The sequence below is a fragment of the Arachis stenosperma genome, chromosome 3 (genome assembly GCF_014773155.1).
Source record: "Arachis stenosperma cultivar V10309 chromosome 3, arast.V10309.gnm1.PFL2, whole genome shotgun sequence".
In the NCBI taxonomy this organism is placed as follows: domain Eukaryota; kingdom Viridiplantae; phylum Streptophyta; class Magnoliopsida; order Fabales; family Fabaceae; genus Arachis; species Arachis stenosperma.
In genome coordinates this window covers 121,196,116-121,218,812 of record NC_080379.1, presented here as the reverse complement: position 1 = coordinate 121,218,812, position 22,697 = coordinate 121,196,116, and the positions used below count along the sequence as shown (strand labels likewise).

The 22,697-nt window shown below is 40.3% G+C and overlaps 1 non-coding gene across 1 annotated transcript; it reads right to left on the bottom strand.

Annotated features, from left to right (window-relative positions):
* Window positions 1-2,059: 2,059 nt before the first annotated feature.
* LOC130972725 (small nucleolar RNA R71) lies at window positions 2,060-2,167 on the bottom strand. The gene has a single exon (XR_009083887.1). It is a non-coding gene; the product is annotated as a small nucleolar RNA R71 (small nucleolar RNA).
* Between the last annotated feature and the right edge of the window lie 20,530 nt (window positions 2,168-22,697).

The following is a 22,697-nucleotide window of genomic DNA, read 5'->3' as shown; positions in this document are numbered from 1 at the left end:
GGGGATTGTTCTTGTGTATGGACAACTGACGGTTCATCTTGTTGCTTAGATTAGGTATTATTTTTCTTCAGAGTTCTTAAGAATGAATTCTAGTGTTTCAAGGTGATGTTCTCATCATCACCAAAGCTGATTGATCATCATCAATTTAGCTCTTGAATGCAATGTCTTGCTGAAGCTTAGCTAGCTATGTCTAATTCCTTTAGACTAAAGCTTTAGACTAACATTGCATGATTCCTGGAATTCTCATTAAGAATTTTGATACCTTTATTTTCCTAATTTTCGAAAAATAACCAAAAAAAAAAATTTACAAAAGCATAAAATCCAAAAATATTTCTTGTTTGAGTCTAGAGTCTCATCTTAAGTTTAGTGTCAATTGCATGTTTCTGTTCTTACTGCATTCATGCATGTGTCTTCATTAATCTTCAAGTTGTTCTTGATGATTTCTTGTTTTAATCTTTGAATTCTATTGACTTGAGTGTTTTGTTGTTTCCCATATATACAAACTGCTAAGTTTGGTGTCTTGCATGCATTGTTATTTGATTTTAGTTGCATTTGATTATTCCTCATTATTAAAAATCCAAAAATATTTTTTATTTGTGTCTTTTCAAGTCAATAATACAGAGAATTGAAGATTCAGAACATACTGCAGAGGAATCACACAGAAAAAGCTGGGCATTCAAAAATGCCCAGTGAAGAAGACAGACTGGCGTTTAAACGCCAACCAGGGTGCCTGGTTGGGCGTTTAACGCCCAAAAGGGTAGAGTTTTGGGCGTTAAACGCCAGAATGTGCACCATTCTGGGCGTTTAACGCCAGGATGGCAAAGGGGGAAGATTTTGTTTTCAAAATCAATTTTTTCTCAAGTTTTCAAAGTTTTTCAAAATCAAATCTTTTTCAAAATTAATTTCTTTCCTTTTTCAAAGATACTTACTAACAATTAATGATTTGATTGAACATTTCAAGTATGTTGCCTTTTCTGTTGAGAAAGGTTTAATGTTTGAATCATATCTTTTCTTGTTAGGCAAGTCATTAATTTTTAAAATCAAATCTTTTTTTTTAATTGTTTTCAAATCATATCTTTGTTTTCAAATCATATCTTTTTAAAAATTGTTTTCAAATCATATCTTTTTAATCACATCTTTTTAAAACTAATCATATCTTCTTAACCACATCTTTTTCAAAATAGTTTTCAATCAAATCTTTTTGATTTCTAATTTCAAAATCTTTTTCAAAAATCACTTGATTTCTTTTCCACTTTTATTTTCGAAAATCAATTAGTGTTTTTCAAAAATGTTTTCAAAATCTTTTACTTAATTTTCGAAAATTACTTCCCTTCTTCTCACATCCTTCTATTTCTGAACTAACTCTACTCCTTAATGCAAAATTCGAACTCCATCTTCTTTGATAAGTTCGAATTTTCTACTTCTGTCTTCTACTTTTCTTTTCCTCTGACACCTCAAGGAATCTCTATACTGTGACATAGATGATTCCATATTTTCTTGTTTTCCTCTCTTTCATATGAGCAGGAACAAAGACAAAGGCATTCTTGTTGAAGCTGACCCTGAACCTGAAAGGACCTTGAAGCGGAAGCTAAGAGAAGCTAAGGCACAACTCTCTGTTGAGGACCTGACCGAATTCTTCAAAGAAGAAGAACCCATGACAGCCGAAAACAACAACAATGCCAACAATGCAAGGAAGGTGCTGGGTGACTTTACTGCACCTACTCCTGATTTTTATGGGAGAAGCATCTCTATCCCTGCCATTGGAGCAAACAACTTTGAGCTTAAGCCTCAATTAGTTTCTCTAATGCAACAGAATTGCAAGTTCCATGGACTTCCAATGGAAGATCCTCATCAGTTCTTAGCTGAATTCTTGCAAATCTGTGACACAGTCAAGACTAATGGGGTTGACCCTGAGGTCTATAGACTGATGCTATTCCCTTTTGCTGTAAGAGACAGAGCTAGAATATGGTTGGACTCTCAACCTAAAGAAAGCCTGGACTCTTGGGAAAAGCTAGTCAATGCCTTCTTGACAAAGTTCTTTCCACCTCAAAAATTGAGTAAGCTTAGAGTGGAAGTCCAAACCTTCAGACAGAAGGATGGTGAATCCATCTATGAAGCTTGGGAAAGATACAAACAACTAATCAGAAAATGTCCTTCTGACATGCTTTCTGAATGGAGCATCATAGGTATTTTCTATGATGGTCTCTCTGAACTATCCAAGATGTCTTTGGATAGCTCTGCTGGAGGATCTCTTCATCTGAAGAAGACGCCTACAGAGGCTCAAGAGCTCATTGAAATGGTTGCAAATAACTAATTCATGTACACTTCTGAAAGGAATCCTGTGAACAATGGGACAAGTCAGAAGAAAGGAGTTCTTGAGATTGATGCTCTGAATGCCATACTGGCTCAGAATAAGATATTGACTCAACAAGTCAATTTGATTTCTCAAAGTCTGTCTGGAATGCAAAATGCACCAAGCAGTACTAAGGATGCTTCATCTAAGGAAGAAGCCTATGATCCTGAGAACCCTTCAATGGAAGAGGTGAATTACCTAGGAGAACCCTATGGAAACTCCCATAATTCTTCATGGAGAAATCACCCCAATTTCTCATGGAAGAATCAAGAGAAACCTCAACAAGGTTTCAACAACAATAATGGTGGAAGAAACAGGCTTAGCAATGGCAAGCCTTTTCCATCATCTTCTCAGCAACAGACAGAGAATTCTAAGCAGAACCCCTCTGACTTAGCAACCATGGTCTCTGATCTAATCAAAACCACTCAAAGTTTCATGACTGAAACAAGATCTTCCATTAGGAATTTGGAAGCACAAGTGGGACAGCTGAGTAAGAAAATTACTGAACTCCCTCCAAGTACTCTTCCAAGCAACACAGACGAAAATCCAAAAGGAGAATGAAAGGCTCTCAATATGGCCGAATCTGGAGAGGAAAGAGAGGAGGTGGACGCCACTGAGGAAAGCCTCAATGGGCGTGCACTGACCTCCATAGAGTTCCCCAATGAGGAACCATGGGAATCTGGGACTCAAAATGAGACCATAGAGATTCCATTGGACTTACTTCTGCCTTTCATGAGCTCTGATGAGTATTCTTCCTCTGAAGAGGATGAGTATGTCACTGAAGAGCAAGTTGCTAAATACCTTGGAGCAATCATGAAGCTAAATGACAAGTTATTTGGAAATGAGATTTGGGAGGATGAACCTCCTTTGCTCACCAAAGAACTGGATGACTTGTCTAGGCAGAAATTACCTCAAAAGAGACAAGACCCTGGGAAGTTTTCCATACCTTGTACCATAGGCACCATGACCTTCAAGAAGGCTCTGTGTGACTTAGGGTCAAGTGTAAACCTCATGCCTCTCTCAGTAATGGAGAAGCTAGGGATCTTTGAGGTACAAGCTGCAAGAATCTCATTAGAGATGGCAGACAACTCAAGAAAACAAGCTCATGGACTTGTAGAGAATGTTTTGGTAAAGGTTGAAGACCATTACATTCCTACTGATTTCATAGTCCTAGAGACTGGGAAGTGCATGGATGAATCCATCATCCTTGGCAGACCCTTCCTAGCCACAGCAAAGGCTGTGATTGATGTTGATGGAGGTGAACTGATCATTCAAGTGAATGAAGAATCCTTTGTGTTTAAGGCTCAAGGATATCCCTCTGTCATCATGGAGAGGAAGCATGAAGAGCTTCTCCCAAATCAGAGACAAACAGAGCCCCCACAGTCAAACTCTAAGTTTGGTGTTGGGAGGCCACAACCAAACTCTAAGTTTGGTGTTGAACCCCCACATTCAAACTCTAAGTTTGGTGTTGGGAGGTTCCAACATTGCTCTGAGTATCTGTGAGGCTCCATGAGAGACCTCTGTCAAGCTACTGACAATAAAGAAGCGCTTGTTGGGAGGCAACCCAATGATTATATCTTATATAGTTTCTTTTGTTATTTTATGTTTTTTGTAGGTTGATGATCATAAGAAGTCACAAAATCCATTGAAAAAGCAAAAACAGAATGAAAAACAGGAAGAAAAACAGCACACCCTGGAGGAAGAACTCACTGGCGTTTAAACGCCAGTGAGGCTAGCAGTTGGGCGTTTAACGCCCAGTCTGGCACCATTCTGGGCGTTTAACGCCAGAAAGGGGCACCAGACTGGCGTTAAACGCCAGGAAAGGGCAAGAACCTGGCGTTAAATGCCAGAAATGGGCACCAGCCCGGCGTTTAACGCCAGATTTGGCACAAAACGTGATTTTGAGTGCCATTTGGTGCAGGGATGACTTTTCCTTGACACCTCAGGATCTGTGGACCCCACAGGATCCCCACCAACCCACCACACTCTCTTCTTCTTCACCCATTCACCAATCACCTCAATACCTCTTCCCCAAAAACCCCCACCTATCAAATCCCACTATCATCATCACTCCTTCATTTTCACACACCCTAAACACTACTTCTTCCCCTAATGGCCGAAACACAAAGCCATTCCCTTCTTCCTCATTTCTTCTTCTTCTACTCTCTTCTTTCTTCTTTTGCTCGAGGACGAGCAAACCTTTTAAGTTTGGTGTGGTAAAAGCATTGCTTTTTGTTTTTCCATAACCATTTATGGCATCCAAAGCCGGTTCAACTGAGAAGGCATGACCTCAAGCCCATCACTAAGAAGAAGATGGAGCAAACAAGAGACCCCCCTCTCATCATGAGATCCCTGAGATACCTCAAGGGATGCACTTTCCTCCACAAGACTATTGGGAGCAACTAAACACCTCCCTAGGAGAGTTGAGTTCCAACATGGGACAACTAAGGGTGGAGCACCAAGAACATGCCATCCTCCTCCATGAAATTAGAGAAGATCAAAGAATCATGAGAGATGAGCAACAAAGACAAGGAAGAAACATTGAGGAGCTCAAGCACTCCATAAGACCTTCAAGAGGAAGAACAAGCCGCCATCACTGAGGTGGACCCGTTCTTTAATCTCCTTGTTCTTTATTTTTCTGTTTTTCGAAAAATATGCTTTATGTTTATCCATGTTTGTGTCTTATGATCATTAGTGTCTTAGTGTCTATGCCTTAAAGCTATGAATATGAATCCATCACCTTTCTTAAATGAAAACTGTTTTTATCACAAAAGAACAAGAAGTACAGGATTTCAAATTCATCTTTAAAACTAGCTTAATTAGTTTGATGTGGTGACAATACTTTTTGTTTTCTGAATGTATGCTTGAACAGTGCATATGTCTTTTGAATTTGTGGTTCATGAATGTTAAAATTGTTGGCTCTTGAAAGAATGATGAAAAAGGAGACATGTTACTGAGGATCTGAAAAATCATAAAAATGATTCTTGAAGCAAGAAAAAGCAGTGAATACAAAAAAAAAAGAAGGAGAAAAACGAAAAAAAAAGGGAGAAAAAGAAAAAGAAAGAGAAAGAAAGAAATAAAGTTGTGATCCAAGGCAAAAAGAGTGTGCTTAAGAACCCTGGGCACCTCTAATTGGGGACTCTAGCAAAGCTGAGTCACAATCTGAAAAGGTTCACCCAATTATGTGTCTGTGGCATGTATGTATCCGGTGGTAATACTGGAAGACAGAGTGCTTTGGGCCACGGCCAAGACTCAATAAAAAGCTGTGTTCAAGAATCATCATACTTAACTAGGAGAATCAATAACACTATCTGGATTCTGAGTTCCTAAAGAAGCCAATCATTCTGAATTTCAAAGGATAAAGTGAGATGCCAAAACTGTTCGGAGGCAAAAAGCTACTAGTCCCGCTCATCTAATTTGGAGCTTAGTTTCATTGATAATTTGGAATCTATAGTATATTCTCTTCTTTTTATCTTATTTGATTTTCAGTTGCTTGGGGACAAGCAACAATTTAAGTTTGGTGTTGTGATGAGCGGATAATTTGTACGCTTTTTGGCATTGTTTTTAGTATGTTTTTAGTAGTTTTAGTTGAGTTCTTAGTATATTTTTATTAGTTTTTAGTTAAAATTCACTTTTCTGGACTTTACTATGAGATTGTGTGTTTTTCTGTGATTTCAGGTATTTTCTGGCTGAAATTGAGGGATCTGAGCAAAAATCTGATTCAGAGACTGAAAAGGACTGCAGATGCTGTTGGATTCTGACCTCCCTGCACTCGAAGTAGATTTTCTGGAGCTACAGAAATCCAATTGGCGCGCTCTCAACGGCGTTGGAAAGTAGACATCCTGGGCTTTCCAGCAATATATGATAGTCCATACTTTGCTCAAGATTTGATGGCCCAAACCGGCGTTCAAAGTCACCTCAAGAAATTCCAGCGTTAAACGCTGGAACTGGCATAAAACTTGGAGTTAAACGCCCAAACTGGCATGAAAGCTGGCGTTTAACTCCAGAAAACGTCTCTACACGAAAATGCTTCATTGCTCAGCCCAAGCACACACCAAGTGGGCCCGGAAGTGGATTTTTATGTCATTTACTCATCTTTGTACACCCTAGGCTACTAGTTCTCTATATATAGGACCTTTTACTATTGTATTTTCATCTTTGGACATCTAGTTCTTAGATCATTTGAGAGGCTGGCCTCACGGCCATGCCTAGACCTTGTTCTTATGTATTTTCAACGGTGGAGTTTCTACACACCATAGATTAAGGTGTGGAGCTCTGCTGTACCTCGAGTATTAATGCAATTACTATTGTTCTTCTATTCAATTCCGCTTGTTCTTGTTCCAAGATATCACTTGTTCTTCAACTTGATGGATGTGATGATCTGTGACACTCATCATCATTCTCACTCATGAACAAGGTGACTGACAACCATTCTTGTTCTACAAGCATATGAGGCTTAGTGAATATCTCTTGGATTCTTTAATCGGAGTCTTCGTGGTATAGGCGAGAACTGATGGCGGCATTCAAGAGAATCCGGAAGGTCTAACCTTGTCTGTGGTATTCTGAGTAGGATTCAATGATTGAATGACTGTGACGTGCTTCAAACCTGTAACCTGCTGGGCGTTGGTGACAGACGCAAAAGAGGGATTCTATTCCGGTAGGGGAGGGAACCATACCGGTGATTGGCAGTACTGTGACAGAGTGCGTGCATTAGCTTTCACTGCGAGGATGGGAGGTAGCCATTGACAACGGTGAAACCCTACACGAGCTTGCCATGGAAAGGAGTAAGAAGGATTGGATGAAGACAGTAAGAAAGCAGAGAGACGGAAGGGAAGGCATCTTCATACGCTTGTCTGAAGCTCTTACACCAATGATATACATAAGTATCCCTATCCTTATCTTTTATGTTATTTTCGTTCATCACCATTATACATTTGAGTCTGCCTGACTGAGATTTACAAGATGACCATAGCTTGCTTCATACCACCAATCTCCGTGGGATCGACCCTTACTCGCGTAAGGTTTATTACTTGGACGACCCAGTGCACTTGCTGGTTAGTTGTGCGAAGTTGTAGTGATCACAATTTCGTGCACCACCTGCCCTTGTGGAGGGCAGGGCAATGTTGCCATGATGCACCAAGCCTTGCCTCCCTGCCCGTGCTATGATGCGCCAAGGATGTGCGCCCAAGCTCCTGGCCGTGCCAAATTGTGCGTGCCATGCACCAAGGAATGTTGCTCTGCCCTCCTTGTGGGCAGCGCTTTCCTTGTTATTGGGTGAGGTCCCAGGTTCGAATCTTGGTGGAGGAAGTTGCTGCAATTTTTCCTTGGTTTCCTTGGCACCTAATTCACGCATAAGGCTTGGCTTCCTTGGAGGTCTTGTGTTCGAACCTTGGTGAAAGCATTTGGGGGAGCAATTTTCCTTGATTCTTCATGAAGAGAGCACGACATTGCCCTGCTCTCCAAGAGGGCAGAGCAGAAAAATGAGCGCTACTTGCTTTGGAGTGAGGCTCCAGCTTCGAACCTTGGTGGAAGCACTTTGGTTTATTTTTGCTTATTTTTGGCCCTTAAAGATTCCTTTCACTCATGCCTCAATTGTGCGCCAAATATGGATTGCTATATATCGTTGGAAAGCTCTGAATGTCAGCTTTCCAACGCAACTAAAAGCACATCAATCGAACGTCTGTAGCTCAAGTTATAGCCCTTTGAAATAGGCATGGTCATGCTGTGAGCGGCCAGATTTTAACTTAGCGAAAATTTGCTCCAACCTCACTTTGTTTCATCATGATTCTGCCCTGCCCTTGGTGAGAGCAGGGCAGTGTGTGCTGATTGCCTATTCTCCTTTAATTTGGTCATGGGCCACGCTTTTAAAAGCGTGGCCTAAGGCTCCAAAGTGTGCTCCAACTTCAAAGTGTGTCCCAAAGCTCTTTTTTTCTCCCTTTTTTGTGCTTCTTTGCTTCTTTTTCTCCTTATTTCCTACAAGATTTATAAAATTAAAAGATCAAGGAAATATACCAATTAAGTATAAAAGCATTCAATATTTAAGCACAATTTATCAATTTCTTGTATGAAAAAGCATAGAAAAATAGGTATATGATTACTTGTCATCACAACACCAAACTTAAACCTTGCTTGTCCCCAAGCAAGAAAAGAATCATGCAATAGAAATTGACAATCCAAGGTAAGAAGAATAGCAACTCAATGTTCATGGTAAGCTAGTTTTCTATGCATACTTCAATCACAAAAGAAATGTAAATGATTGATGCTTCTATCTAGCTCAATTTATGAAATCTTTTTTCTTATAATTCTTCCTTGAAACAAGCTTTTGATTGATTTTTTTTTTTTAGCTTCTCTTTTTTGGTGCTTTGCCCCATGAGTTGATAACAAAGCTACGACTTCTAAATGCTTTGTTTTCAAGTATTACCACTTGATACATAAGCACCACAAGCATTTAATTAGAGGACTTTATTAAGCTCATTTTTCTTTTCTTTTCTTGACTCTCTAATCATTGATGCTCAGAGCCTTGAGCTTTGAGGGAGTGCTTTTGCACTTGAGCCTAGCCTTGACTTCTAAGTGTTTTGTTTTCAAGCCTTTGGCTTGATACATAAACACCACAAGCACTTAACAAATAAATTGCCATTGGTACTCAGAGCCTTCAGCTTTCTCATTCTTTCCCTTTTTCTTTTCTTGCTTTAATTGTATTTGCTTCTTCAAGGTTTTCATGATTTCAAAAGATTTCACAAAATGTACTAGATGAAAAACTTCAATTAAATAAAATCCAATGCAATTGAGCAACAATCAAACATACTAGCTCTCCAATACTTGTATGCACATGCTAAATTCTTCTTTAATGCCTTGTTTGTTTATGATCATGATACTTTACTGCTTTTGAACTCACAGAATTCAAGTTGGTAGTTATAATGCCACAGCAACATATTACAAATCAAGATTCAAGCTATGCTTTATTCATACACACATGTAAACAAAGAAGATAATAAGACAATCATGCAATTAAAGTGTTGGAAACAAATTAGAAGAAAAGGAACTCTACAACCTTGTAGTTCATCTTCATTATTGTTGTCCTTTTTCCTCTATTCTTCCCCTTTCCCTTGCCAAACTCAGAATGCTTGCTCATCCTCAAGCAACAATTAGAACAATGGCTATGGGGCTAAGATGGATCATGAATGTCTTACACAATGAAAAGTTAGTAGTACATGTGTTCTAAGCAAGCAAAATTAAAGATAATAATCAAGGCACAAGAGACAAAGACATTGTGATTGCAAACTTAAGAAGGTGAGCACAATACATTGCATAAAAGATAAGTGGCACACCAAACTTAGTGTGACACTTTCACTTGGAATCAATGCAAGTATCCAGTAAAGATTTGAAGCAAACTGTGTTGCATAGCAACACCAAACTTAGAATGCAATCTTATGTCCACTTATTTGAATTAAAACCAAGCAAATAAAACTGTTATTTATTAAGTATAATCACCAAGCCAAGAATCTGTCATTAATAAAGCTCTCTTGGTAATGTATTAACAAACACAGTAAATAAGCAAACTAAAATGAAAGCATTAAAAACAAAGAATTAACTAAAGTAAACAGAATAACAAAATATCAAACCAAAAGAAAATTAACACTACAAAGACATTATGGTTATGCAGACAAATGGTGTTGCTGAATGATTTGCATAGAAAAATAGGTGGCACACCAAACTTAGAATCTTGGTGTGTCACTTTCATTTTTTTGATTTGATGCAATCATCCAAAAAGATTGAAAACAATGTGTTGCATGGCAACACCAAACTTAGAATGTAACCATATGCCAATTTATTGAATTTAAACAAAGCAAAGAACGAAAACAAAGTAGAGAAGAGAAATTATACCTACGGTTGGGTTACCTCCCAACAAGTGCTCTTTTAGTGTCATTAGCTTGACATGTTGCTCTTCACTTTCTTCCTCTTCTTCCAGTTTGTTAAGAGGAATGACCTCAATGGGGGAGAAGTTTCAGCTATTGTCCCTTCTCTTGGCCTCTCCTCAGCAAGCTTCCTTTTGTAAATGGCTTGATTGACCTTGCTTGCTGGACCAGGGACAGGATTGGTGCTCTTGTTAGTTGCCTTCACTCTTTTGGATTTAATACTTGGTGGTTGTGTGATTGTTGGAGTGATTTCTTCATTAGGAGCCTCTTGCATTAGTGGTTTCATGAGCTCTTCCTCTATGTACTTTTCTGCTTCAGTTGAGTGTGACTTCTCTTGAGTGTCTTCCTCCCTTTCTTCTTCATGATTTTCCATTAATGCCTCTGGGAGGAAATCTTTATGTTTCATTGTCACCTCAAGTAGCTTTTGTGATTGTAAAATCCTTGGCTCATGTCCCTCATCCTTTATTGCAATTTTACTTGCAACAGAGACCTTTTCTTCTTGTTTTTTCACTTCCTCACTCACAAATTGGTCTTCATCCTCACTGTTTGATGGTTCTAAGTTCTCCCTTGTTTGCTCTAAGGGTCCATTCATCTTCTTGAGGATGATTTCTTTCCAGGATTGGGGTTGTGTGTATCTTTCCACGAGTTTTCTATGTATTTCAGTGGCTTGAAGGTAATCCTCATCTGCTGGTTCAAGAGATGAAGGTAGAGAGTAATTTTGGTGACATGGATGTGTTGTGGTGAAGTTGTGTTGAGGGGTGTGGAATGAGTTGTGTGATTGATGGGATGACTTGTATGGATTTTGGAGGAAACTTTGTGTTGAGGCATAATCAAGTGATGAAGAATTTTCAAATGAGAAACCGGGACGTGAGGTCAGACACTCTCTCATGTGACTTGACTGCTCAGAATTTGCAGTTTCTTGGTAATACTCCCAGCCACCGTTAGAATAATGACTTGCATCATTTTGTGGTGGAGGAAAATATCCCATATGATTTTCTTTCTCATCTTGTGTCTCTGAAGCAAATCTCCATGAGTTGGAGTGCTCAGAATGTGTATTCTCTTGGTGATATTCCCAGCCATCATTAGATATTGGTGATGGTGGATGATATCCCATAAAATTTTGTTTGATCATAAGATGAGTTGAACTCCATTTGTATTTTGTAAACATCAATGAAATTTGAAATTCATGTCACAGAGAAAGAATTTCTTAGTGAGGCAATAACTCAAACACCTTGGTTTCACTTTAAAGCAGAGAATAAAAATAAAAAAAATGCTTAATCTAGACTTCTCACCCACTTAATCATTGTTGATCTAATCAATCCCCGGCAACGGCGCCAAAAACTTGATGGTGTTTTTGCGGAAAACGAATTTTCCAAACACATAGATCTAACCGGCAAGTGTACCGGGTCGCATCAAGTAGTAATAACTCACTTAGAGTGAGGTCGATCCCACAGGGATTGATGGATCAAGCAACTTTAGTGGGTGATTAGTTTAGTCAAGCTAACATTGAAGTGAATTTGGATGAAGTGTAGCCAACAGAAAGTAAATAGCAAGGAAAATTAAAGTGCAGAAAGTAAATTGGCAAGTAACTTAAAGAGCAAGAAATGTAAATTGCAAGAATCTTAAATGACAAGAAATGTAAATTGCATTAAATGTAAAGGGGAGTGGGGTGCTGGAAATTAAATGAAAGCAGGAGATCCAAGCTTATAACAATTGCAGGGAGATTAAAGTGCTTGAAAGTAAATTAGAAGCAATAAAAACAGAAAGGTAAAAATGCAGATGAAATAAAAGCAGCAGATGTAAACAGCAAGGCAAAATTTCTTGAAGGAGCAAACAGAAATTAAGTTCAGCTTAAGTGCAGAATAAAATTGAAAATCTCAGGAAATCATAGAGACTAGAAAATAAGTCTAGATCTCAATTCCTTCCTTGATCAAAGTAGAAGATAACTTGCAGAAGAGAAGAAAGATGAAAGCAGTAAAAGAAACTTCAGATCCAATTTCTTAATTTCCTCAATTATGCAGAAGAACACAAATGAATTTCAGATGAAGAATTGAAACAGAATTCCTTCAATTCTTGATCCAAAATTTAAACAGAAAGGAAAATTAAAAGAGAGAGCTATCTACTACTCCCTAATGGAGCAAGCCTCCTTTTTTCAGCTTCTATTGATGCCTTTATATAGGCTTTACAAAATGAAAAATGAAAATGAAATTAAAACAAATTACAAAAATGAAAATCCTAATTTAATTTATCCATGTGCCTTTGAGTGATGATGTGGGCTTTGCTTGCTTTGGATTTGAGGAGAAATGGGTTTGGTTGGCCTTGATTCAATTTGGAGAGGAATTAAATTTAAATAAAATTTTGGTTGAATTTTGGCCCATGTTGCTCCCAGGAGGCTGCCCTGCCCTTGTGGAGGGCAGAGCAGGGAAGCCTTGTGTAAGGATCCAACTAGCGTGCCAAATTTTGGGAGGGGCATCAGGATGCTGCCTTGCCCTTGTGGAGGGCAGGGCAATGTTGCCATGATGCACCAAGCCTTGCCTCCCTGCCCGTGCTGTGATGCGCCAAGGATGTGCGCCCAAGCTCCTGGCCGTGCCAAATTGTGCGTGCCATGCACCAAGGAATGTTGCCCTGCCCTCCTTGTGGGCAGCGCTTTCCTTGTTATTGGGTGAGGTCCCAGGTTCAAATCTTGGTGGAGGAAGTTGCTGCAATTTTTCCTTGGTTTCCTTGGCACCTAATTCACGCATAAGGCTTGGCTTCCTTGGAGGTCTTGTGTTCGAACCTTGGTGAAAGCATTTGGGGGAGCAATTTTCCTTGATTCTTCATGAAGAGAGCACGACATTGCCCTGCTCTCCAAGAGGGCAGAGCAGAAAAATGAGCGCTACTTGCTTTGGAGTGAGGCTCCAGCTTCAAACCTTGGTGGAAGCACTTTGGTTTATTTTTGCTTATTTTTGGCCCTTAAAGATTCCTTTCACTCATGCCTCAATTGTGCGCCAAATATGGATTGCTATATATCGTTGGAAAGCTCTGAATGTCAGCTTTCCAACGCAACTAGAAGCACATCATTCTGACGTCTGTAGCTCAAGTTATAGCCCTTTGAAATAGGCATGGTCATGCTGTGAGCGGCCAGATTTTAACTTAGCGAAAATTTGCTCCAACCTCACTTTGTTTCATCATGATTCTGCCCTGCCCTTGGCGAGAGCAGGGCAGTGTGTGCTGATTGCCTATTCTCCTTTAATTTGGTCATGGGCCACGCTTTTAAAAGCGTGGCCTAAGGCTCCAAAGTGTGCTCCAACTTCAAAGTGTGTCCCAAAGCTCTTTTTTTCTCCCTTTTTTGTGCTTCTTTGCTTCTTTTTCTTCTTATTTCCTACAAGATTTATAAAATTAAAAGATCAAGGAAATATACCAATTAAGTATAAAAGCATTCAATATTTAAGCACAATTTATCAATTTCTTGTTTGAAAAAGCATAGAAAAATAGGTATATGATTACTTGTCATCAAGAGCAAAAGGAGAGAAACCGTTTTTAGGTTTTCAAAATCTAAAGTAAAGAGCCTAGGGGAAACGGGGCAATTAATGCTCAAAATTAAAAGCATTAAACCCTCGCACGTTCCCAAAAAAGCGCCGGTATAGAAGCGCGCATTTTTTTTAAAAGAAAACGTTCTACATTCAAAGCTTCTACAAAGGAATCGACAAAATGCTTGAGTTCGGCTTCACTAAAGAAGGACCGAAGTCAAGGACTCGACTTCAAAAAGAAGACCGAGCTCAAGCAGGGGCACTGTTCATACCCTGGGTCGAGCTGACCGACCCGGGATGTTCGACAGACAAAGCGACCGACCTCTTCAAGTCAGGACAACCCGACCTCTTCCCAAAGAACTCGGTCAAGTCCCCAGAAAGCCCAAAAAAGGGCCCAAATAGAGGAACACGCCCCAAATCCTAAGGCAGTCCAAGCCTACAGAAAGAAGGGCGGTTCCCTTAAAAGATAAAGATGACCTCACTTAAAGATAAGATAAAGATAAGATAAGATAACTAACTTATCTTATCCACAGAAGGCCACATCTCACCATTATAAATACACTGGAATACCCAGGTATAACTCATACTCTAATTCTACTCAATACCTGCTTAATACCCTTGCTAACTTAAGCATCGGAGTCCCTTGCAGGTACCCCCCACCCTCCGGGGACGAAGGATCAGCGCCATCACCAAGTCCTACAAGTCGGACACACCAGCTCCGGCCGCTATACACCTGCCGGATACGTCGGCTCCGACCAACACAAAAGATCTCAACCAAGATCGACCTACAGTTTCAGGTAACCCTCGGAACAGATGCCTAAAGCACTAGGACAACAAAAAGTCGATACATCTTCTTCTACAATAAAAAGTTGATTGTAACCAGAATAAATATCCATGAAACTTAAGATTTTACTACCAGCTGTTGAATTGATTAACATATCTGCCACAGGCATGAAATACTCATCCTTAGGAGTGGCATTATTCAAATCTCGAAAATCAATGCATACACATAATTTTCTATTCCACATATCGGGCTGTCTGAATAAATTTAGCTTTGATTAATCGTTCAATCTCTTTTTTTATTTGAGATTTATTTCAGGGGCTAAAGCGTCAAGGTGCATATTTCACTGGTTAAGAAAAAGGCTTCAACAATAATCAATGTTCTACTAGAGATCGATCAAGACCAAGCATCTCATCATAATTCTAGGAAAAACAATCTTTGTATTCAGTCAAAAGACTAATCAAACTTGATCGAAATCCCTCACTATATTTTTGCAAATATAAGTAGGTGTTAAATCACCATTAAGTCCTAAATTAATTATTTCAAGTAGATCTTGGGATTCAAATCCCTTTTCGATATGATCATCATTAACTGAAAAAATTTTAAAACCAAAAAATTCGAGATCATAAATACAATCGAAAGAAAGATTAACTGAATCAAGTGAAGAAATACAAATTTTATTAAGATTATCAGCCAAATCAGCTGTCGAATCTTTTACAACACAAAGATCTTAAGATACATTGACACTGGACTGGCCAAGAATACTAGACCTAGAATTGGAAAAACATGTTGCATAAAACAAAGTATTATTAGAATCGATTCAGGAATCAAAGCTGCCCTATAAAATGAAATACATTTTTCTGAATTGAAATTCCTATTTGATTCGACTTCATCAGAAGAATCATTCCTAGAAAAAAACAATCTACAAAAGAAAAACTATTCACATAACGTTTTAAAGACAATAAAATAATTTGACACATCTTCATCAGTCATCTCGAATATAGAAACTATCGAATTATTATTGTCCTTAAAAAGATAAATTTACTCCCAAAAAAGAGGAATATATTCCGGTATTGGGACCTTGAGCTTTACGTTGAGACCTTTTTTAGTCAAGAAACAATCTTCACAATTTACAGAAGTCAGATTGCTGTCAACATCCAAAGGTTTCAGCTTGTTATTGTAGATTTGAAAATCGACATGCATCTGCTCAACATATAGATTATCATTAGCCTAAATCCCCTCAGTCTTCTCTCCACTTATCCAAAGAAGGAGTTTTTGGTGCACCGTCAAAGGTATCGCTCCTACATCATGAACCCAGTCCCAACCCAACAAAGTATTATAACTAGCTTTTGAAGCTACTACAATGAAAGCATTGGTTTGAACGATATAACCAACCAGAACTCGAAGACTAACTAGACCCTTTGCTGGAGTCGAAACCCCATTGTAATCAGTAACAACAATGTCGATTAGGGCCAAATCATCAACATATTTCCTAACCTTAACCAGCATTTTTTCTGGAAGAAGACTTATCGTTGCACCACCGTCAACCAAAACCTTATTAACAGCAACATTATTCATTTTAGTCTTGATATGCAATGGGCGCAAGTGTTCTTTTTGAATATCAGTGGGCTTATTAAAGCAACTAACTTCATGTTCACAAATGAAAGCAAAAGAAGTATTGTCCTCGAAGTCATCTTCATAATCGTCGACAAGACTCCCTTCATGACTCCCTAAAGATTATGATTGGATGATCAAAACTGTTCCCACCAATTCATTGTCTCCTTCCTCAAAATATTCTTCATCGAGATTAGCATCTTTTTCATTGGGCTTAACAAGATCAGCTTCCACAGCATTACCTTTAGAACTTTTATTGGAGATGGCATTGCTTTGGGATAAGTAGTCCTATCTGATGAAAAAAAACATCCTTATGTAGACATAAGGTTTTGCCTCCTGTTCCGAGGGTTACCTGAAACTAGAGGTCGATCTCAGACGACATCTTCTATGCTGGTCAGAGCTGCGGAGTCCGATCTGATCATGGTGGTCGGAGTCGCTGTGTCCGACTCGTTGGACTTGGTGATGATGCTGATCCTTCGTCCCCGGAGGATGGGGGGTACCTGCAAGGGACTCCGATGCTTAAGTTAGCAAGGTTATTAAGCAGGTAGTGAGTAGAATCAGAGTATGAGTTATACCTGGGTGCTCCAGTGTATTTATAATGGTGTGGAGTGACCTTTTTAGATAAGATAAGTTAGTTATCTTATCTTATCTTATCTTTATCTTTGAGTGAGGTCATCTTATCTTCAGGGGAACCGCCTTTATCTTTCTGGGCTTTGGCTGCCTTTAGATTGGGCTGTGTTCCTTCGTTTTTGGCCTCCTTTGGCCTCCTTTAGCGAGTTGGCCGAGCTCTTTGAGAAGAGTTCGGGCATTTAGCCGAGCTCTTTGAGAAGAGGTCGGATAGTTTGACTTGAAGAGGTCGGTCAGCTTGTCGCTAAACATCCCGGGTCGGACAGCTTGAACCAGGATATGAACAGTGCCCTTGCTTGAGTTTGATCTTTCCGTGAGATCATGCTTTTCAGATCTTTCGATTTTTTTGGAAGTCGTGCTCAAGCATCTGTCTGGCTTGTTTACTTCATTGCTTTGCAATCTTTGTAGATTTTCTAGAGGTTTGGTACTTCACAGTCCAACCTCTTTTGAGTGGTAGTGTGGGTTTTCTACCTTTGCCTTCTGGATCACGCCTTGCTTTTAAGTTTGTGTTGACAACCCTCTGCTTTGGCGAAGCTATCCTTGCGGCTTGATATCCGGGCTTTTAGTGACTTATCCAATGACTTTTTAGTGTTCTTTATATAGAACCTTTTTTAGTCTCGGATGACGTTCGTAACCTGTTTGAGATTGTGCCTTCTTTGAGTGGAGTTGTATCCCTTTTGGCTAAGCACATTTGAGCCTTAAGTTGTTTCCCACCCCTTTGGCTTGTTCTTTTTTGAAGTCGTGCTTGCGCCTCTGACGTCGACCTGTATGACTTTGCCCCTGCTTGAGTTCAGACTTTTCTGTGAGATCGTGCTTTCAGAGTTTCGATCTCTTTTGGGGAAGTCGTGCTCAAGCATCCTGACTTTGGTCGATCTTGAGTAGTTTCTCCTTGTGCGAGTCTGGTATTGCCCTTTTTAGTTTGTTGAGAGGGCTTTTCAGCCTTTCTTCCGACTTGTTTATCTTCACTGCTCGGGCTTTTTAGTCATAATCCAACAACTTTTTAGGTAGTGTTCCGGAGGGGAACCTTTTTACAGTTTGTTTGGATGAATTTTTAGCGCCGTTTTGATTTGTGCCTTTGCCTTTTAAGTAGTATCTCTTTTTCAAGACTTCGTTTCTTTTAGCAAAGCATTCCTGGCCTTTCTCTGGCCGTTTGCAAGATGTCTTTGTCCCTTTTGTGGATCTTTGTAGAGTGTTGGTACTTTGTTGTCCGACCTCTTTTGATCACTTCTGGTTTCGTCCACTTTCTGTTTGGTCGAGGTGGTCCTTGGGGCTAACTTGTCCGACGACTTTTTAGTGTTCTCGTAGAACAATTTTTAGTTAGTCTGAATAATTTTGATGGCCTTGTCGTGGAGCCGTGGCTTTTTGGGCGGAGCCATGTCTGTTTAGCGCACGTTTTTTGTTGGTCCGACTTCTCTTGTCGATCCTTCTTTAGCTTTGTTGGTCCGACTTCTCCTTGTCGGTCCAAGCTGTAGCTTTCGTTGGTCCGACTTCTTCTTGTCGGTCCAAGCTGTAGCTTTTGTTGGTCCAACTTCTTCTTGTCGGTCCCTTCTAAGTTATTTCTAGTAATCCTCTTTATTGGACCTTTGTCAGGTCTCTTTCAGGGATTTCTTTTTATAACTTTTTCTCACTTTGATCGGCTTGGGCCGACTTCATCATGTCGGTCCTGTTGAGTTACTTGGTAATCCTCTTTTTTGGACCTTGTTCAGGTCTCTTTCAGGGATTACCTTTGTAACTTTATCTTTCTGGGCCGACTTCGTCACGTCGGGCTTTGTCGAGTTACTTGATAATCCTCTTTCTTGGACTTTGTTCAGGTCTCTTTCAGGGATTATCTTTTGTAACTTTATCTTTCTGTGCCGACTTCGTCATGTCGGGCCCTGTCGAGTTACTTGATAATCCTCCTTCTTGGACCTTGTTCAGGTCTCTTTCAGGGATTATCTTTGTAACTTTTTTGTAGGAGTTTGACTTCATCATGTCAGGCTCTTCGAAGTTATAGTAATCCTCTTTTATAGGGTTGGCCAGACCTCTTTCCAGGGCTTTACTTATAACTTGGGTTGTTGTAGCTGGTCTGACTTTTTGTGCCGGCCAGTCTTTTAAGTTATTTTATAGCAATCCATTTTATTAGGACCTCGTCAGGTCCTTTCTATAGATCACTTTCTATAACTTCTTGCATTATTCTGTTTTCATCTTTGCCAATTTTGTAGAGTTTGGGTTTTAACCCTCGTTTGGCAGACCTTTTGATGAATTTGGTTTTCATTTTTGGTGTTTATCGTGATCGCATAGTGAATTTGATTTTCACTTTCTGCCGATCTGTAGCTTTATAATCGGACGATGAATGTTTCAGATTAATGCGTCTTGATTGAGCAGTGAATTTAGTTTTCACTTTGTCGACCTTTTGTCAAAATCAAACGATGAATTTGGTTTTCATCGTGGTCGAGCAGTGAAGTTGGTTTTCACCTTGCCGACCTGTTGCTTTGTAATCGGACGATGAATTTGGTTTTCATCTTGCCGACTTTGTCGTGATCGGGCGGTGAATTTGGTTTTCACCTTGCCGACCTTTGTCGTGATCGGGAGGTGAATTTGGTTTTCACCTTGCCGACCTGTCGTAATCGGATGTCTTGGTAGGAAACTTTTTAGGGAATCTACGAACTTTTAAACAATAAAATGAAGATATGAATAAGAGTGTGTACATGTTAGTGCTTACCCTTCTAGGTCGGGCAATCTTTTTGGATCTTGGCCTGGAGCCCTTTTTATATTGCAGGCATGCAATGACCTTGGTAGCTCTTGCCCTTCGAGGTCGGATACTCTGTCGTAGCCTTTCCCCAGTTCCTCTGAACACTTGGTATGGTTCTTTCCAGTTGGCTGCTAGCTTTCATTTCCCTTACCGACCTGTTCCGATGTCATTTCGGAATAGGATGGGGTAGTTGTTGGCGAAACTTCGCTGGATTATCTTCTGATTGTATCTTGAGGCCATTTTACGCTTTAATGCTTCCTCCCTAATCCTAGTAGGTCGAGTTCTTCCCTTTGGTTTTGGGAGTTGACCTCTTTATTGTAGAGGATCATTCTGGGGGATCCTTTTTCGATCTCTACTGGGATCATTGCCTTCACTCTGCGTGGTGAAGTGTGGAGTTGTTCGATATGCCCATAGGACTTGTGGGAGCTCTTCAGCCCAAGCTCCCTTTTGATCTGAAGAACTTTAGTTCTTTCTGCAAAAAGTTTGCGTCTTTGATCATTTTTTGTGACTTTTCTTTTGTCATTCGCCTTTTGAGGAGAATGTGTGCTTTGCTTAGGATTTGGTTGCTGTTTCTGTTTCTTTTCATCGTTGCCTGACTCCTTTTGTACAAAAGTTTGAGCTTTTGTGTTGACCTTTTATTTGAGAGGTGTTCGGACTGTTTGGGTATAGATTATCGGCTTCTCTTCTCTGTGTTCTTGCCCTGTTGTTGCCTCCAAAGGTGCCCCTGGACTTTCGTGTGAGTCCTGGGGTTTCTCTTTTACTGCTGTATCTGATATCTGATGTTTTGCTGTTACTGTCCGAGTTGTTTCGTTATTTGTCCGAGTTATTTGGTAATAACCCCATGGTTGACCTATGTCTTCTTGAAAAAATATTGCTGAGATGTCTACTAAGATCCCGGACAGCATGTCTGATTGACTGGATTCCATAGTTGTAATGCGTGTTACTGTGGCTGACCCTGAGTACTGTGTGCGATTTAGGATGTTCCGTAGAATTTGTAGGGATAAGGATGAGGAGGAGAATTATGAGCTGGTGTTGCTGGACCCTAAGGAGAGGGTTTGTTTTCCTTCCTTGTTGTGGTCTTGTAATGTAGCATGGATGAGACATCTGTTATTGCCCCCTGGTTTGGTGTTGGCTAGTTTTGAAAATGAATCAGCTCAGGCATTCTGCTCCCGAGGTATGTGTCGGACTTCATATTCTCCAAATTGTTCGAGCTGTTGGTGCTGGCTGATTTTGAAAGTGCATCAGCTCGGGCATTCTGCTCCCGAGGTATGTGTCGGACTTTATATTCCCCGAAATGTCCGAGCTGTTTTTCATTTTTGTCCAAGGTCTCCTGAATTGTCTGAGCTGTTCTCTGGTTTTATCCAGGCTCCCCCGAATTACCCGAGGTATTTTTTCATGGTGGGATCCTCAGCTTGGACATTTAGCTTGATTTGGCTTCCCTGATCGCTTTCTATAATTACACCCGCACCACTCCCGGTTTTGTTTGAAGAGTCGTCCATGTAGAGTTTCCATTTTGTAGGAGTTCCCGGGGTGTCAGTGTACTCTGTAATGAAGTCGGCCAGATACTGTGATTTGATGGCTGTCCGAGCTTCATGTCGAAGATCGAATTCGGATAACTCGATTGCCCACTGTAGGATTCTTCTAACTAAGTCTATTTTCTGTAGGATGCCTTTTATGGGCTGGTTGGTCCGAACTCTAATAGTGTGAGCTTGAAAATATAGGCAGAGTTGTCGAGAAGAGAATATGAGGGCGTAGGCAAACTTTTCTATCTTTTGATAGTTTAGTTCGGCCCCTTGTAGAGCCTTGATGATGAAGTAGACGGGTTGTTGCCAACTTTTGTCTTCTTTAACTGGTGATGAGGCTATTGCCCGACTTTCCACTACGAGGTATAATATAAGCTTTTCACTTTGCCTTGGTAGGGTAAGAATGGGTGATTGCCCCAAGAATTTTTGAAATCTCGGAAGGCTTGTTTGCACCCTGTTGTCCTATTCAAACCTCTCTCCCTTCCTTAATATCCCTCTTTGAGGTGTCCTTTGCGAGATGATTTAGAGATCCCTCCTCCTGCAAATCCTCCATGAACATGTCTCTCTAGGGTATGAGGTGGACGTTCAACTCGTCCGACCTCTTTGGTGTGAGACGTTTCGACTTGTCCGACCTCTTTGGTGTGAGGTGGACCTTCAACTTGTCCGACCACTTTGGTGTGACATGGACCTTCAACTTTGTCTGACCTCTTTGGTGTGAGGTGGACCTTCAATGCATCCGACCTCTTTGGTGTGAGATGAACCTTCAATGCGTCCGACCTCTTTGGTGTGAGATGGACTTTTAACACGTCCGACCTCTTCAGTGTGAGGTAGACTTTCAACGCGTCCGACTTCTTTGGTGTGAGGTGGACCTTCAACGCGTCCGACCTCTTTGGTTTGGATTGGGCGAGGTGGTGGGATCTTCTCAGTGTTGCATATTTCATGGTAGACATCCACAAGAGACACCCGAAGGGGTGTAATTGTGGTATTTTCTAGGCTTCTCTCTATGTTGATCTTCTTTTTTCTTGGACTCATTATCCTTACCTCGAAAGGAGTAGGAATGTTCTGTTTTTGAGATCTCTCCTAGTCGAGAGTTTTTTTCTATGTTGATGTACTTCTTTGTTCGTTCTTGTACCTCGTTCAGAGATGTTTGGGTGCTTCTTGGATACTGAGTGGCTAAAAGGTCCTTCTCGTAGACCATTGATGAGGCCCCTGATAGCTGCTTCTGTTGGCAGACTTTGTATGCCCAAATATGTTTTGTTGAATCTTTCCATATAGTTGCGAAGGCTCTCTTGATCTCCTTGCTTGATCACTAATAGGCTCGGTGCGTGTTTGGCTTTGTCCTTCTGGATGGAGAATAACGGATTGCATCTGAGGCCTCTGTGAGACACATCCTGCTTCTGAAGTTGCTAAGATGATGGCTTGAATCTGATGTGCCGTCGTATGGAGTCATGTCTGGAGCTTTGAAGTCCTTTGGGTCCTTTATCTTTCATGATCTCTTTGCTAAATGGATCCTGGTCCTTGTAGGAGCTATCCTCATGAGAGGATCGATTAGCTTTGGCCTTGAGATCGGCTTTCGAGTTTTAGGAGTTCGTCCTCCAATTCCCGACGTCGCTTTATCTCCCTTTATAGGTCTTTCTCAGGCT